Source organism: Lactuca virosa, chromosome 8, assembly GCF_052849685.1.
Source record: "Lactuca virosa cultivar CGN04683 chromosome 8, Lactuca_virosa_CGN04683_v6, whole genome shotgun sequence".
Classification (NCBI taxonomy): Eukaryota; Viridiplantae; Streptophyta; class Magnoliopsida; order Asterales; family Asteraceae; genus Lactuca; species Lactuca virosa.
Genome location: NC_136433.1, coordinates 82910517 through 82928607, shown reverse-complemented (window position 1 = coordinate 82928607; position 18091 = coordinate 82910517).

Sequence of the window (18091 nt, the reverse complement as noted above, 5' to 3'; positions counted from 1 at the left end):
TTCCACCTCCCATTTCTCCCTTTACAGCCACAAACTCTCTCTACTCTCTCTCATCCTCGAAAACTTTTTGCGAGATTTTGAAAAATCAGTTAGTCCACTTCGAAGGTATGCTAAAACCGACTGAGGATATGTGTTCTTTTCATCGATTCGACTAAAACTGGAGGATTAATCGAGGTTTTACTGATCGTCGGCGTTTATGGTTTGGGGAGGGTTTACGGTCTGAGCTTACGACCGTAAACTGTCTGGGCTTACGGTCTGGACGTTTACGACCGTAAACTCCTTTTGAGTTTACGACCGTAAACTCAGTTTACGGTCAGGTGACCACTACAATGGGTTTACGGCCGTAAACCCAATTTGGACCGTAAACTCATGTTTGACCAATACTGACCGTAAACTCATTCTGAACCGTAAACTCAATTTTTGACCTTGTTTGACCGTAAACTCCAAATTTTTGATCAAAATAATTTTTTAAGGCCAAAATAAAATTGATTAATTAAGAAAACTTAAAGCTTTAATTGTTTAAATACTTTGTTTTCTTACTTGGCCTGGTTTAGTGCAGAACAATGGCAAGTCTTAAGTTTGCTGACATGCATAACCTGACAATTGTATTGGATGACCCTCCTACTGCTCATGGAGATTTCAGGTCAATGATATACAGACTGAGAGAATGCTGCCTGGCCTGTGCCATCACTGTGAATCCAGTCATCTATCAGAAAAATGTGAAGGAGTTCTGGCAGACTGCTAAGATGACATCAGACAAAGGAGTGGTTTCCATTAAAGCTATGGTGAAAGGATGCAAGATTACTATCAATGAGCAGTTCATCAGAGAAACATTGCTGATCAATGATCAACCCGATTTTCCTACTGAAATTGGGATTGATGATGTACAAAAGATTCTCAAGAAGATGGGGTATGAAGGCATTTACCCTCCCACGGTGAAAAAGCTTCTGCCACCCTACTGGAGATTTTTGGCGCATGTGTTCGTGAGCTGTATCTCGGCCAGGAGATCAGGTGCTGATGAAATGTCGCTCAGGAACACAGGGGCAATTGTTTCACTGGCTGCTGGCATCAAATTCAACTTCTCAAAGTTTATACTGGATGAGTTCTTGGTAAACATCAACGCTATAAGCCGGGAGACCAGGGATGCATTCTTGCTGTACCCTAGGTTTATTCAGATGTTTATTGACACTCAATTTCCTGAGATGGTCAAAGAAGGAGACACACTGGATATAAAGTCATTAGGCCCACACACGATTGGTCTCATCAAGCAGAATCGAAAGGGCAAAGTCGTCTTCCAAGGCTTACATCCTCTCGTGAAATTCGGAAAATTTGCTGAGATAAATGAATCTTCCGAATCTCATGGAACGTCTGACAAGGTGTCATCTGAGCCTACCTCCTCTGAGAGAGTCATTTCAGAAGATGATGTCATTACTGTGTTCGATCGTGCTGAAGAAGAAGAAACTCCTGCTACTCATGCTCAAGTAGCTGAAGAACATGAGCTGACATCTGTTCACATTCAAAGTAATTTTAATGAGGAGTCTCCAAGGGGTAGAACAGAATCTGAGATGTATGAAGACCTTGATCTTACCGGTTTCGATAACGATGAGATCCCTCTCAACTTCGATAGCAATGAAGACTTCATGACCGGTGTAAACCTCAACACGCTGCTTGACAATATCAATGAAGTTGCTCATCCAATAACGGAGATAAGGGAAAAAGAAGACGTTCTCGAAGCCACGCCTCCTCCTACCAATCCAACGGCGGAAATAGCAATTCCTATGGTGACAGTGTCAGGGATTCCTCCCCTTGATGTTGTTTTACCTACATCTGAGCCATTGGAAAGTGATCACCCAACCACACAGGCCTCTCAACCTCCAACAAAAAGACGAAGACTTGACCCTAGACAGGGAATTCTTGACTCGGGTATACTTCAAAGTTTTACAGCTCCACCAACAACAACTCCTGTTATCGTTTCATCTGAACCCGTAAGTGAAGGTCCTAGCACCTTCCATGAAGCTGGTGGCTCTTCCTTCCCCACATGTTTCTCTCCTCCCCGGCCAGACCATGATGCTGCTTCTGTGAGGCTAGCCAGGTTTTTGGCCGAAGAACAATTCACAACGCCTCCCTCACGTGGCAAAGGAATTTCTATTGGGGGTGGCAGCTCAGGAGAAGAGAATCCTTCAATATTTGGACTTCAGAAGGAGATTGATGCTCTGAATCAGAAAAATATTGATTTAGATCAAAAAAATATTGAGCTGGATATCAAGGTCGCAGACCTTCAGACCGAAAATGCAAAGCTCAACATTCAAGTTGCCGAACTTATCGAAGATAAAGCTCTGAAGACAAAGCAAATTACTGATCTTCAGACGCATTTCGGATTGTTAACCGCCAGCTACTACGATCTTAAGAAGAAGCTGGAAGAAGATTTTGGCGACAAATTCAAGTCATCCGTTGACGAGCCAAAGATCTATCTTCCTGATCAAGATACTCCCATAGTTCCACAACCTACAAGAACGACCACCGTTGTTAACCGTTTTGAAAAAGAACCAGCTCAGGCTCCAAGTATAGTGGCATTGAAACGTGCTAAATTGGCCAATTCAGCTGAAAAGGGTCAATTACTATTCAAAAGGAGCGCAGATCATAATGCTCCCTGGGATCAATCAAAGATCACCATTACGGATCTGGGCGGACATCGTTTCAGGGACGTTTATGGTGATAGGCCAGGAATCATTTCGTGGGGATTCCATGACACTATGAATATGTGGATGGTGAGAAGAAAGAGCGGCAATACTGAATTATACAAAGATGCTCACGATTTTCATTCCTTTACTAGGATTGATCTTACGGAGCTGTCTAAAGCTCCTTTCTCAAATCCATCAAACAATCCCAGGGCGACTCAGTTCAAATCATTTTTGGAAGATCAAGTAGCTAAGGGCTTCCCTTCAATGAAGACTGCAGAGTCTATTATCAAGATTTACCCTAACGTTATTGATCCCAAAACAAGTCAGCCACTTCGGTCAGTGATGTGGCCCGCTACTGCTCAAGTAAAGCAGATCCCCGTTCTTCAAAATTATCCAGATGGATCTCTTGCATCCATGCAATACTGGGTGTTTGATGAATCTGCTGCTGCTGCTGTCATCAAGCTTAAATACGATTGTATCCGCTTGTATGATAAGAGGGATTTGCTTCAATTTGGCAAATGGGACATACATAAGCTCTTCATTCATCAAATCAAGGTGGCTGAATACTTTTTTGAGCCCGTTGCAAAGGAATACACTTCGATGGTTGCGGAGATTATCGAGAAGGAGATGTGGAACGGAGCTATGGGAAAATCTAATGTGCTGGTGGTCGACAAAAGCTGAGTCCAAGCTAGCACCAAACCAAGGGGGCGATTGAAGGGTCCAGTTAATGGTTTGGTCTAGGCTTTCATTGTATTTTGTTCAGTATGAGTCTGTAATACATTTTGTGAGTTTTTATGTGTTTACGCTCAAAAAGTGTGTTTACGGTCGTAAACACGTTTACGGCCGTAAACCCAGTTTGCGGTCCTGTCTAGTATATATAGTGGAGGTGTAGGTCTATGTGTTTTTGTTGATGCCATTGAGTTTACAGATCGTTCCATCGATTTGTACCTGACGTTTTTCTGAATATAAACGTGTGCAAGCTCGATTTCTTCTCTTCTTCTTCTTCTATTGTGATTGTTTGTTGCTTGATCATTGGTAAAGATCCTTTTCAGGACCTCACATTAAGCGTCATAATTTTAGATTTGGGGGTTAAAGTGTAATTTTCGTGGTAGTTTCGTAAAGATTTTCAGAGGTCAGGGGAGGTTTGGTAAATATTGGAGTTAATTTGAAAAAGATTTTAGTGGGGAGGGCCAAACTTGGAAAATTTAGCATATGTTTGAAAGAGCACGAGACTAAACCCACTGCCCTTCCTCTTCTCGTTCTCATTAGAATCCAACCTTAACCCTAGCCACACTTCTTCAGCCGCCGCCACTTTCGGAGCCTTCTCAGCCGCCACTGCCTTGCCGAGTCCGACTTCCTCCCTACCCTCTGCTACCTTGTCGTCCAACGCCATCGTCATATCCCCTGCTACTGCCAGTGATGTCGTGAACTGCCGGAAGAACCACCAAGAACGAAGATGAGGCTGTGAACGTCAAAGTATAGGTCCTGATCGACCGGAAAGCTCTCGGTATGGCTTAACTACAACTCATCTCTCCTCTCCTTCATTTCTTTCTGTGAGTATGAGGTCGGGCACGCCATTTTCTACCGCCACAATCTGTTGGCACCGGTTCTGTTTTATTCCAACGACTCCAGCAACCTAGTGGGTGGCTGAGTGTATATGTGTTTCACGTGTATGCGTTGTTTTTAGCATTCATGATGTTGTGTGGGTGTATCTCGACCGGAAATCAAAGAAAGCCCATCACCATCGTCGTAAGGTGGTGATTGCCACCTCCTGCCACCGCCAACCACCGTGTTAGGTGGTTGTGTACATATATGTGTGTGTGTGTTTTGGTATGGGATTGTTCATGTAGGGATTAGTGCATGAATTCTTGGAAAAAATCGCCACCACCACTGCCGTGAGGTGGTGGCTGCCGCTGTAGACCGCCGTCGACCATCACCGCCCGAGGTGGCAGTGGGTGGTGCTCTGCCTAGTGAAACCCTAATTAACCTAAAAGCTTAACTGTATATGTAGTTGGCATGTATTTGGTTTGGAAGGGTTTAGAAAACCCTAATCTTGGAGACTTTTTCTTTGGACCTGCCGGGACTCGCATTTTGGACTGTTAGTTGGAATTATGAGTGATGCCCGATCACGTTGAATGATTGATCTAGTAGAGTGAAGGACTTAATGGATTAAGTCCTTAATGGGTTAAGTAAGAACACTTAACCCTAATCTTCATTTTATGTGAAAACCCTAATTATGTTTGCGTTCTTTGTTGGGCCATCTGAGAAAGAAGTGTATGGACTATGATATTTGGAAGGGCCTTAGGGTAAGGCCCATATAAGGAGTTTGGGACCAATTTGGAAAATTAGGCCATGGTTGATTATTTGACTTTTGGTCCTTAGGAGTATGAGTTTGGGCCTTGGACTTGGACCAAGCTAGAGTAGGGGTACAATGGTCTTTTTACCCCAAGTGTGGATTTATGGTTATGCATCGAAACCCAGTTGTTAATTGGGTTTATTTCGATGTTGACAGTTCGCGAATCTATCAGCCAGCAGCCAGGGATCGTCTGTGTGACTCAGTAGTGCGAGGTGATTTTCCCTACTGGGTTTAACAGGTCGAAGGCACCATGGCCGGCCCGTGGTTTGTTATGCTTAGTATGCTTGTTGTCTACGTGACTCTTGCACGTGTTATGTATTATATGTATGTGAGTGTGGGCGGGGCCCGTATCTCATCATTATTCGAGTGTGGGCGGGGCCCGTATCTCATCATTAGCTGAGTGTGGACAGGGCCCGTATCTCATCATTACTTGAGTGTGGTTATTGGGATGTTTGGTAGGTTGTTATACTTGTTGCTTGTGTGATACTTGTATGTGTTTGTTTATGTATGTGGGTGTGTGTGGGGCCCGTTATGTGAGTGTGGGCGGGGCCCGTATCACATTGTTATGTGAGTGTGGGCGGGGACCGTATCTCATTGTTATGTGAGTGTGGGCGGGGCCCGTTATGCGAGTGTGGGTGTGGCCTGTATCTCACTGATATGCGAGTGTGAGCCGGGCCCGTATCTCATTATTGTATGATGTGAATGGTTTGTGGTATCTTGGGGAACTACTGTTTTCAGTTTATGTTTCAGATACTTCGGTTTTCAAAAAGAAGAGCCCGGGATGATTGCAGAGCACACACCATATGTTTTCCGCCTTGAATGTTTTACTCTGATTTTACAGAAATTGTTACAGTGGTTTTATGTATATGTTTGGATGTCATTAACAAATACTGTTTTATCTATTATTAAAAATGGAGTTTTTGGGACCATATTTTAGGTATGTTACAAGTTGGTATCAGAGCCTTAGTTTGAGGTATTCGGGCACACTCTCGGGTGTGTTGAACTCAAACTCTGGATTTGGTAAGGTTTTCGAAAAGAAATACATTTACTTAAGAAAAGAGTTTTCTAAAACAAGAAAAGGGTGTGGTGCATGCAATCGATCGAGGTCAAGTAAGTTTCACCAAAATACCCATACATGTTATATGTTATGCTTTGATCTGTGAATCTGTTGAAACGCATGCCAGTTAGGGCTAAGGATCTGCTCAGTTTTTGCATGTTAGAATGCTAAGAGAGATGCCTTTGTATGTCTATTGTATGAGCTTGTAGACTTGCAGGCTAGTTCTGATTAGCTAGTGATAGGTTGGCCTGATATGTGATGCCTGGTAGTCTAGGAAACATGTGATGCTGGGTTGGGTATGCGTAAGGCAATCAATAGAGGGAGTGGGAGCTCCTAGTATATGTTGTAGTAGGTTGGATTGGAGTGATAATACACGAATGCTGCTTGCTTTGTGCTTTATGGAACTCGTAAGTGATGTGAGTTAGCTATTGAGTGAATATGTCAAGTCACATATGGCAAAGGTTGGATAATCTCAGAGTGATGGATTTGACCCTATTACGCAGCTCTTGTTTGAGTCTAACCGTTGTAGGGATGAGACTGGTACTTGAAGGATTATCTAAGCTTTGTTGCATGTTATTGTGTTCATGAGGTAGCTAACTGACATTATGAGGAGTTCTTCATCAGCTGATGGCAGGGTGAGGTCGAGAACCTAGGAAAGCCTAGGGTTTGCTTCAGTAGGATTTGGTGTGTTGGTTAGCAAGTGTTGTTGTTTGGATTTGAGAAGGTGACTTAGGCCCTGTTTGATACTCGTCTGACTGAGTCAAGTCAGACATTTTTGGCTGACTCGGTCAGCTGTAGCTGTTTGATAACCCTTCTGACTAAGAAATTGAGGTCTGACCCGGTAAGTGAGAAGGAATCGGCTGACTGAGAAAGGAAGACGTCTAATTCCACTTGTGCCCTTGTGTGTATATCCCTGTACGCGTAGGAAGCATCGATCCAACACCCCTTTTGCATCTCGTTCGTAATAGGCTTACAGAATCGATCATCCAACACCCCCTTTGCTTTCTTAAAATCAATCACAGAATCGATGGACTGCCTCTTTCCACTTCGGTTCGAATTTAATTGCAGGTATGTTTCCCCTTCTCTTTTGCGTTTATATCTCCAGCAGTAGTAAGAAATTAACCATCTGAAATCACTTCCATTCATCTTCTCGCAATCAATCAACCATCTGAAATCATATCAGAATCCATATGCTCCTATGTTCTCATTTTTCTTTTGTATCTGCTAGTTGAGTAAGGAAGAAAGAAAAAAAGACATTGATTTTTTCTTGTGGGTAATTTCCTCTCTCTATGCTGCTTCTCTCCTAATCTCTCTAATTTTGCTGCAGGAGTGGTGCTATGTACATTTAAAACATTCGATGGATACACTTGGATTTTTTTTGACTACAATAGAAAGTTGTGCTATACTCAAGTCTAGATGCTCCCTCTGTTACTATTAAGCCCTTGAGATATATCATTATTTGTAAATGGCAAGGATGTGTTGTTGGTAGTTTAAAGTGGCTACAATTGATGTTTCTTTCACAAGGTTGGTGGTAATTCTCTTGCTTTGGATAATTTTGCCCTTACACAAGTTTTATCCAGAAAGGCCTTTTGCTCCCCTGTTTAGTATAGAGTTTTGTTATATTAGTTTGATGTGGTCATGATGTTGAATCTGGTTTTTATTTGTCTGTTTGTTTTTTTGTACTCCTTTGAGTGATTGCTCAATGAAACCAATCCACCAAATAGAATATGTATGTATTTTGATGTGGTCACAGAATGAATCATATGATAAAATTTTGTTTATTTCAGCTATTTTTTTTAGTTTACATATCAGTTACAGTTAAAATTTTTGAATGATGGTATTTGTTCCTTAATTGTAATCTAAACACTCAAAACCAACAAGCTTAAATATTCGATTATCATAATTCTAGATTGCATGCTGATGTTCCCTTTGTTCAAAACTTGGGGTTCTGTAAAAGCATATTGTAAGACATCCGAGTGTTATTCTAGATCCTGAACCAAATAAGCAATGCTCTCTCTGTTTGAAAATAAGTTGGATTAGGTTTATGCTTCGGTTTTCACTTACATAAGTTCTACTTCTGATACAGAAAACAATCTTCTAATTCTACATTGTAAAATTTCACATTTCTTGGTTAATTGGCGGTCAACTAATAATGCTTCATTTTTCACTTCCAAGGATGGCATCAGAGCTTTGGAATCAGCCATTCCATCTTTTGGTGATTCCGTTTGTAAGGGTATAATTTCTTGAATCTTATCAACATGGTTTCAAGGGCATTTCAGCTATGAGGATTAGGAGGACATTTACGTCTTTTTCATAGACGAGAGATCGAGAGATCAAAAATTGCAATTTTGTTCCAGCCCCAGTCCCAGGCAGTACACCTGGTTCTATCATGTCCTGTCTTGCATAACAAACAAGGCCTTAAAGCATTAGTAGACAAAAAGATTTGTTAGTGAGTTCATAATCTTTCTTTAAATGAATAGATTGATTAGATATTTTTTATTATGCTGGAAGTTATATTATTATTATTATTATTATTATTATTATTATTATTATTATTATTATTATTATTATTATTATTATTATTATTATTATAAAGAGTACAAGGGTAAAATGGTCATTTTGCATCAGTCAGCACATTCAGTCAGATGTACAATCAAACAGCATGATTTCTTACTCAGTCAGAATTTATTATTCAGACAGATCTTTCCCACTCAGCACTTTCTCAGTCAGCAACTATCAAACGGCCCCTTAGAGGATTCGGGAGGATTCTTGAGAAAAGTATGGATAGGTGTGGAAGGTAGTATTGGGCTCATACTACTGAAAGCACAGGATCCATACTCGAATCGAGAAGAGTCTTGGAGAATCTAGGAAGCCTGTGGGATGAGGATTACTGGGTATAATCAGATCTTTTGCACGTCGTTTCGGTATAGTGATGAGCACTCAAGAATGAGATTCAGATTTTGTTTTCAGCCTAGGAGCAGGTACTGAGTCGGCCGATGCGCGGTAATGGGAGTTCATCTCATCGGGTATTACTTGTGGTGTTTCGGATTGGACCTTGGTGGTCTTGGGTTTCAGTTAATGAAGGGATTTTGGAGCCCTTGGATGATTACCTTGGGCCGAGATTATTGAAGGGCAGTTAGGGGGCTCATCTGGAGCCCAAAGCTTGTGGATCCCTAGAATCCTTCAGGAAGGAGGATCCTATTGTTAGTTCCTGTCATTGGGATCGAAAGGTAGTTTTCACCATGTTCTCAGGATGGTTGAGGTAGCTCAGGAGGAGGTGATCAGGATTCCTTTAGATGTTTGTAGGTATGTTATCTTCTGCTTCTTCATTGTGGATATCGGGAATTTGTATTGCTTTGGAATTTTGATTGGGTTTGAATAAGTTATATCTCGGGTTGGTTCACTGCTATTGTCTGTTTTATTAAGGATTGTTATATGTCATTCTGGATGCCGAGAAGTCTTCGTGGAATCTTTAGAGGGTCGTATATTGACTAGTGGGTTTCAGGGTGTTCCGTTGTTTATCCTGGTCCTTGTCAGGATCAATTCTGGGGTGTTGCTTGGAGGACCTTTGGTCAGAGTTAGCAAGATAGTTCTCCAATTGAGTTAGGGTTCAGTGGTTCTATCAATTGTTCAAGTATGATCGACAGTTGCCTATGGAAGAACTTTGGAGTTTAAGGCACTACCGTTGCTAGGAAATTAACGGTAGTAGGAAGATGGTGGTGTCAGTTGTGGGAGTTGTTTAATCATTGGATGTGTCAAGGGAATTGTATTTTCGCATGGACTTAAGTCGGTTTATGTTAAGGGATCCCTGGAGGATAGAAATTAGAGTGTATGTTCATCAGTGCATGGGAAAGGTTGTGGTTTTCAGTCGCCAACATAAGAATTTAAGGAATTGGTATGGTGTCATGGAAAGTGATTTGGAAAATCGTACTGGATAAGATTTCATGAGTATTCTTTAGGATTTCAATAAGTGGGCGATCATTGAGTCTGGATAACAATGGTACGTTAGTATTGATTAGTGCAGGACGTAGACAGTTCCTGCTATATGAGGTTGATGGGTTGGGAACCCATCAGGTTTAAGGAATGAGAGAGCTTCGTCGAATCCAAGTGGCGGAGAATCGATCAGAATATGTGAGATTTGGATCGAGTGTGGAACTAGGACAAGTTTCGCATACTAGTCACGAAGAGAGACGAATCAAGTGGCCGTTTGGACTGAAGTTGTGTAAGTGGGAGTTTAGGGAACTTCCAGTAGCTGGTCGGTGTCTCCTTGTTATGCATAGAAGGTTTGCGAAGGGATCCTGGTCGAGGGTTGTGTTAGAGCCTCGTTGCTTGTTCTTGTTTGATGAAGGCTATGGGGTTCAAAGTATGACTTGAACACCTGAGTGATTTCATTAGAATGCGGGTTCGATTCAGGACATCTGGGGTTGAGATGGTTTGGCAGTGATGAAAACAGGGGTGGTAATCATGGTTGGTTAGAAGTGTTATGAGACTGGGATGGGATCGCATCATTTATCAGTTGAGGTAGCCTATCAATAAAGTGGCCACGAGTTTAGAAGGGGGATTAGTTCGCGTTGTAGGAACGAGGGACGAGATTGTCAAGGTACATTTCCCTGTTTTAGATTGAGGACCATTGGGGTCCGAGGTAGAGCTGGGCCTGTGTAACCCTAGATGGGTGGCACTCATGGGCAAGGCCACTTCGTGGTATAAGTTTGGGTGGGACCCGTGGGCAAGGACCGTGTGTTTATGGCAATGCAGGTGGGACCTAGTAGAGACCGCTGGGTCGAGGTATTGGATCCTGGATTTTAGGATTGAGTGTGTGGTTAGTATGTAGTGCAGAGGGATGCTTGGGCTAGGTAGCCTTGTTTATGGACTCTTGGGAACCTGGTAGTTGGATCAGGTGCGAGACTGGTAGTCTCAGCGTTGGTTAGGGAACCTTTATATCTCAGTCTAGTGAGGGGTTGTCATGAATCAGACAGTGTAGGGTGAAATGCAAGTGCAGGTCTGTGGATCTCGGTTATGAGTTGAGTATCGGGTTGGTCTATGGGTAAGATCTCGAGTTGGGTAACGTGAGTGATTTGTGCAGAATTTTCGTTTCCATGGGTTGAGGATCGGGGTATCAGGTGCCGAGGGCATCGATCAAAGGGTTCTAGGGTAATAAATGGATTCAGTTTTGATGATAAATCAAGATCTTGTGTTGTGACTTGGAATGGTTCTATTGGTAAAGGGCATCAAGTTAAGTCAAGGCGGTATTATTGATTTGGAATTCGAGTGTGGAGTAGCATGTTACTTTGAGGGGATGTTTGGTCACTTGCAGATGGGTTTGGATAATCTCAGAGTAAATGACTTGATCCTGTTGCGCAGCTCTCGTTTGAGTCTAAACGCTGCAGGGACGAGTCTCCTACTTCAAGGATTATCTGAGCCTTGGTCAAGTATGTAGTGACATAAGAACATGGTTTGGCATGCGGAATTAAAGTTTGCACAATGAACATGGTGATTTGGGTGTTCAAGAGATGTATTGATTGTATATGGTGTTACACAAAAAGGATCTAGATCTAGACTACATAAATAACACACACTTACACACTCACTTTTACATCTCTCAAGCACACCTCTACAAGTGGACTAAACCCACCTTATATAGAGGTGTTTACATGTATCTCTCTCACTCTCTATCTCTTATGTGTCACAAGGCTAATACTCCACATGCAAGTGGGTTTTACAAAAGTCAAACATTACAAAGTCATTCAAGGAAAACTTTGTACCCCAACATTCTCCCCCTCAAAGTTAGGAATGAATGACCCACTTCAAATCTTCCAATATCGAGCAACTACACGATCCGAGCCTCAAGGGTGACACATGTCGAAACGAACTTCAATATTCAATTCTTCCATGATTCTTCAATTTGGGCTCTAGGATGTGAAACCATACAAACCGAGCATCAACGAATGATCACGAGCATCTCAAACTCCAAATTGATCACCAAAAGTTAAGCATAAAGCACACCCCAAAAATCTTCAATAAAACCAAAACCCATTTCGAATACATCACTTCCGAACTTCCAATTTCATCATTTCGTATACTTCAAAAATCAAGGTCACTTCGATCTTCAAATCCGCGTAATATGAAAAATTCAAGTTCGAATTTCCATATAAAACTTCTCCCCCTTTTTATAATCGAAATTTGATTATAAAACTCCCAAGGAAAAAGAACGTGCTCTATTCGGAATTTTTCGTGTCAAAACTCCCCTTTAACATGTGGCATAAACTTTGTGCTTCAATCCGAAAAATCCAAAAATTATTGAATTTTTAGCTTCGTTCACGGACCGCCTTTGACAAAATTTCTCAAAAATGGGTAGAAATTGTCAATTTCAAAATTCTGCAGTGACCCGGTGCGCCCAAAACAGCAAAATATGTAAAACTCTCCCCCTTTTTCAAAGTTGGGTAGAAAGCGTCAATTTGCACAAACTGCAGGGGCTTGAAATGCATTTTCTACAATTTTCAGCAAAAACAGTCCTTTTTCGAAAATGGGTATGAACCGCCAAACATTCGAAGCCTCAGGGACTATTTTCGAAAATTCTGCCCTTTGTGTTCCAAACATACGAAGAGTTGTCCCAAATATTCGAAGCTTCAGAAAATTTTCGAATTTGGGTGAAAAGTGTCAAACATTCGAAACTTCAATTAATTGTTGAGGTTGCCAAATATTCGAAGGTTCAGGGACTGTTTTTGAAAATTCTGCTTTTTGATCAAAACATACGAAGACTTGATCAATCATACGAAGGGTTGAACCATTTATGCCACTTCATTAAAAGAGCAGGGACCAAAATTGTAACTGTTTGTTTTCTTCTTCCATTCATACGAAATTACAGCACCCTTCGTATGAAATTAACCAACACCCTTCGTATGAAATTAAACCATTTTCTCTCTCCTCTTTGCATGTTCATCTGCCCATTTTCTCTCTCCTCTTCGTATGTTCATCTTCCCCAATTAAACGAAAAATCTCAACATACGAAGCATACGAAGCCTACCCAATGAACAGTAATGAACAGTAACTTCTTAGCCATTCATCCAACCTCTGAATCGACCCATCGTATCCAAAAACAGGGACCCTTCGTACATTCACCCAGTTCTTCCCAAATCAAAATTATCGATCATCAAGAACAAACACATGAACTCCAAAAACTTCAAGGCTTCGTCTGTTTGATTGAAACCAAAATCGTCGTCGATTTAACGAAGCATCAAAATCTTCGTTTAAACCACCGACTCCAAATAATCATTCTCACAGTTCTTCGTTCCTTACAGTTCTTCGTTAGCAAGCTTTTTATCAATCGTTCCCAAAAATTCGTTATTATCCTGTTCATTCCCAAATCATCGACCACACTTGAACCCTTCGTAAATCAATCCTTCAATTCTCAATTCTCATTCCCAATCGATACCCATAAACAAACGAACATTGACCCTTCGTTCTTCATTACTCAGCAACAAGTCTCAAAATCAACGATTCTTGACCTAACTCACGATCGATTTCAAATTAACGAACATAGTCTTCAACTTAACCATTCGAAATCCAATCGACACCAAGAAATAAACTTTCTTTCGCACATCACATTTTGACATCAAAACAATCGATCGGTCAACAGAGAAATTCTTCAAGCATATGAAAAACTCTAACTCCAAAATACACCACAGATCGAAAATACCATCCACACATCGAAACTGATATCAACACAAGATTCGCTTTTGCAAAAAATTCGATTCCCAAAACAATCCAAAACATTCAATTCTCAGATTTTTTAATCACTTCATTCAAATCGATTTTGACTTTTGGAGGGTTGACTTGATGCGATTCATTTATGTGATGCGAGATTCAACATTTCGTCATCCAGACATATCTCAAATCGATTCAATAAACAATCAATCGACCATTGATACAACATCGACATCAACATTGACAATAAAGACTTTGATTTTTAGACTTAGATCTGAACAAAATCGATTTATGTTATATAACAAATCTCATATGAAATCGATGTTACAACTTCAGATTAACAATCAGATACAATCTAATTACCGAATTGAGTGAACGAGAATAAAAACATAAGAACAATCGGGATCAACAACTGAGTGCGTATATCTGTGAGACATCGTATGACGACAAGAATAAATTACAAATAACCGACTTTAGTTTGAAAGGATTTAATAAGGTATTGGGCTCACAACAATGGATCAATTATATGAACAGTATTTATCGAGAATTGGATTTGAATTGCATTTATCAAATTGTGGGCTCAATTGAATGGTATTGGATCAGATCATGAATTTAAACAAAAGAATGATGTATTTGGGCTCAAATATGGTTATGAATAGTATCAATCGAAATTTGATCTTAATTATGAACATGAACAGTGACAAACAAAGGAAATTGGACTTCAATTTGGATCAATGAATAGTAATTTCGTGATTTTGAGACAATGAATTTAATTTTGAAGTTTGATCTAAAAAAAAATTAATTGGATCTTCGAAGGAGCTTTAAAACAAATTCGATCCAATTGAGTCAAAACGATCAAGAATCAAGAACGCAATGCACGAATTCAATGAAATTAAGAGAGATCATAGAGAGAGACTCACCAAAATTGTTCAAATTGCGACAAAAATTGCCAAACCGAGAATCGTTCTTCAAAAATCACCTTGATCTTGAAGACCTGCTCTGATACCAATTGTAGTGACATAAGAACATGGTTTGGCATGCGGAGTTAAAGTTTGCACAATGAACATGGTGATTTGGGTGTTCAAGAGATATATTGATTGTATATGGTGTTACACAAAAAGGATCTAGATCTAGACTACATAAATAACACACACTTACACACTCACTTTTACATCTCTCAAGCACACCTCTACAAGTGGACTAAACCCACCTTATATAGAGGTGTTTACATGTCTCTCTCTCTCACTCTCTATCTCTTATGTGTCACAAGGCTAATACTCCACATGCAAGTGGGTTTTACGAAAGTCAAACATTACAAAGTCATTCAAGCAAAACTTTGTACCCCAACAAAGTATACATGATCTGCAGGGATAATTGGTCGGTGAATCTGTTCCTAATGGGAATCTCTAATATCAGAAGTTGAGTAGTCAGTTGGGAAATTAATGGGTTGGATTCAACAGTGGGTCAGTATGGGCGGTCTGTCAGGGAGTCAGACCATCTCAAAACTTCAGATTTTAGATTGAGTAAATGTGTTTATGTTGCAAGGAATTCGTTCACCTTCGGGTTGTGGAGCCCTGCGAGGGTTGCTTGTGGTTGCCTTGGGAAGGTTGGGGTATCGTCGGGGTTGTGGTCGTGTTGGAAATGGTAAGGAATGATTTCGAGGACGAAATCTAATTTAATTGGGGGAGAATTGTAACATTCCGTTTAAAATTTAATTAAATAAGTAAATAAATAATAAACCTTAAACCCCGAGATGTAAATTATAGTTTTAAATTATTTTATTGGAGCCTAAATCCATAATAATTTAGCAGGGTGTTGGTTCCGGGAGTTAAACGTCATAATTTTAGATTTGTGGGTTAAAGTGTAATTTTCGGGGTGGTTTCGTAAAGATTTTCAGAGGGCAGGGGAGGTTTGGCAAATATTGGAGTTAAGTTGAAAAAGATTTTAGTGGGGAGGGCCAAACTTGGAATATTTAGCATATGTTTGAAAGAGCATGGGTGTTAAAACCGCTGTCGTACACGATTTAAACAAATAAAAGTATAAGATAAACTGCTTTATTGCACCAACAGGTAGTACAGGTAAGCAGGGTCGAATCCTCAGGGACACGTCCTAATATTTACACCTCTTTGCGTAAGGTGTGAACTGATTCTTGGTGAATGCAATAAACATAAAATAAAGGGGGGTTTTGTTTTTGAAAATTAAACTAACAGAGATTGAAAATGACAAGAAAATGACTAAATTTAAAGTGATGAAAATTCAAATGAGAGAAAGCAATTTCAGTTTCGCGGTGACACCCCTAATCATATAATTAATCTTCAACACAATAATTGACTATGCACTTGTTTAAACTGGCACTAAAGTTCATTAACAAGCTCTAATGACCTTTGTTACAAAAATCGTTTAATCAAAATAAGTTCTTTAAATTAAACCTAACTTTTTACTGAATTAACCAAACAAGCTCTTGATTAACAAAGAAAAGTCGCATTAGACACAGTGTAATTCCCAGTAAAGTTCAATACCTCTCATAAGCTCGGAGGCGTTAGAACTTGTTTGATCAATTCATATCAGACTTAACCCTAATCTAAGAATTAATCTAATACTTGTCACTTTTTACTAATTAGTCTAGACAATTACGGATCTAAACAATTAGATGACTAGAATGATTTACAAGCAATTTAAGTGGCCAACAGAAACTGAAATCAAAATCAGACATTCAATTTAACACATAATTGATCAAACTAAACAGTAATCATAGTCAACATAGTGCTTAATGATTAATCATACGAAAAGGTTACATCTTGCGAAACTGAAATCTGAGTTTTTAGCCGGACATGGCTAAAAACGGATTACAAATAGCGGAAATAGAGTCTAAACGATAAATCTTACTAAACTACGACTAAAGATCGAATCGTTTCCTTTAGATCTGCGTTCTTCACTTGAAAACCTCTGAAAATCGCCTCTGAATCGCAAGGAATCGCCAATTAGGGTTACTGGAAGAGTATCAGGCTGTATTTATACGTCTAGCTGTCAAAACACCATACCTGCGATCGCAAGGGGTATACCTGCGATCGCATGTATCACCCAAAAGTGCGTCACGAGATTTTTTAATGAAGTACGTTGCTATTTCGACGCAAATTGACCAACCTGCGATCGCAAGGACTGTACCTGCGATCGCAAGTATCTCTTTTTCTCTACTGATACATTTTTTTGGCTCGACAAATCCTCGAAGGCAACCTGCGATCAAACCTGCGATCGCAAGGACATACCTGCGATCGCAAGGATAGAAGATACGATCGCAAGTTGCTTCTTTTGGCTCTTTTGATCGTCGTTCCTCCTTCCAAGCAGTTTTTGATCATTTCACGGTATCCTTCCTTGGTCTAGACTCCAATTAAGCTCCTAAGCATCCATGAACGCATCCCGAACTTGCGCAATCATCCATGTGCTCCAAATGGTCCTGAAAAATCATAACAAACGTGAGCAGTACGGGCATTCTTCAAAATAATCATGAAACACGAAATACATAAGAATAATCGGTAATTAGTTGGCTTTTTATAATGAAATACGTAGGAAATTGTGCTAAAAGATGCATATAAAATGCATCTAACAAACCTCCCCAAGCTTACACCTTACTTGCCCTCAAGTAAGGAAACGATAACTTAGGAAACAGAATTGGGGCTAAAGGCAATAGCGGAACAACCTAGACACACGTTAACTAAAACAAAAACTTAAATAACAAGAACTACCAAAGCTAAACATAAAACATGCATGCAAAGATAAAGAAAATGAACAATGAACTAAAATGGTATGCAAATGAAAAACGAACAACTAAAATGAAACATGCTTCTCTTTTTTTTATAATTTTTTTATTTTTAAATTTTTTAAATTTTTTCTTTTCTTTTACGATCAGACTTTACATCGATACTGGGCTCCAATCACTAACACCAAAGCAACCATCCTGCTATCTTTCATGTATCACAGACTCCCAAGGTAAAGAAGACCACAAAACGATTTAACACAATAATCCAACTCTAGTTTTATTTAAACTTTGCACCTTAATTAGCTTTATGAGCGAAAATAACATAGTCCGGATCTCATGTCCTTAAGACTAGATGGCCAAGAATCAGAATCGACGCATCCTTAAGAACCCGCACGACCAAATCAGCTTTTGCCGAAGCAGCAAGGGCCAACCCCCGTAGGAGCCCGAGCTCTATGCTTTCACTTTTTCGAGAGCCACAAGTATCATATCACACAGTTCTTTATTTGCCAGATGTAACTTTGGAACGTCTTCTAACT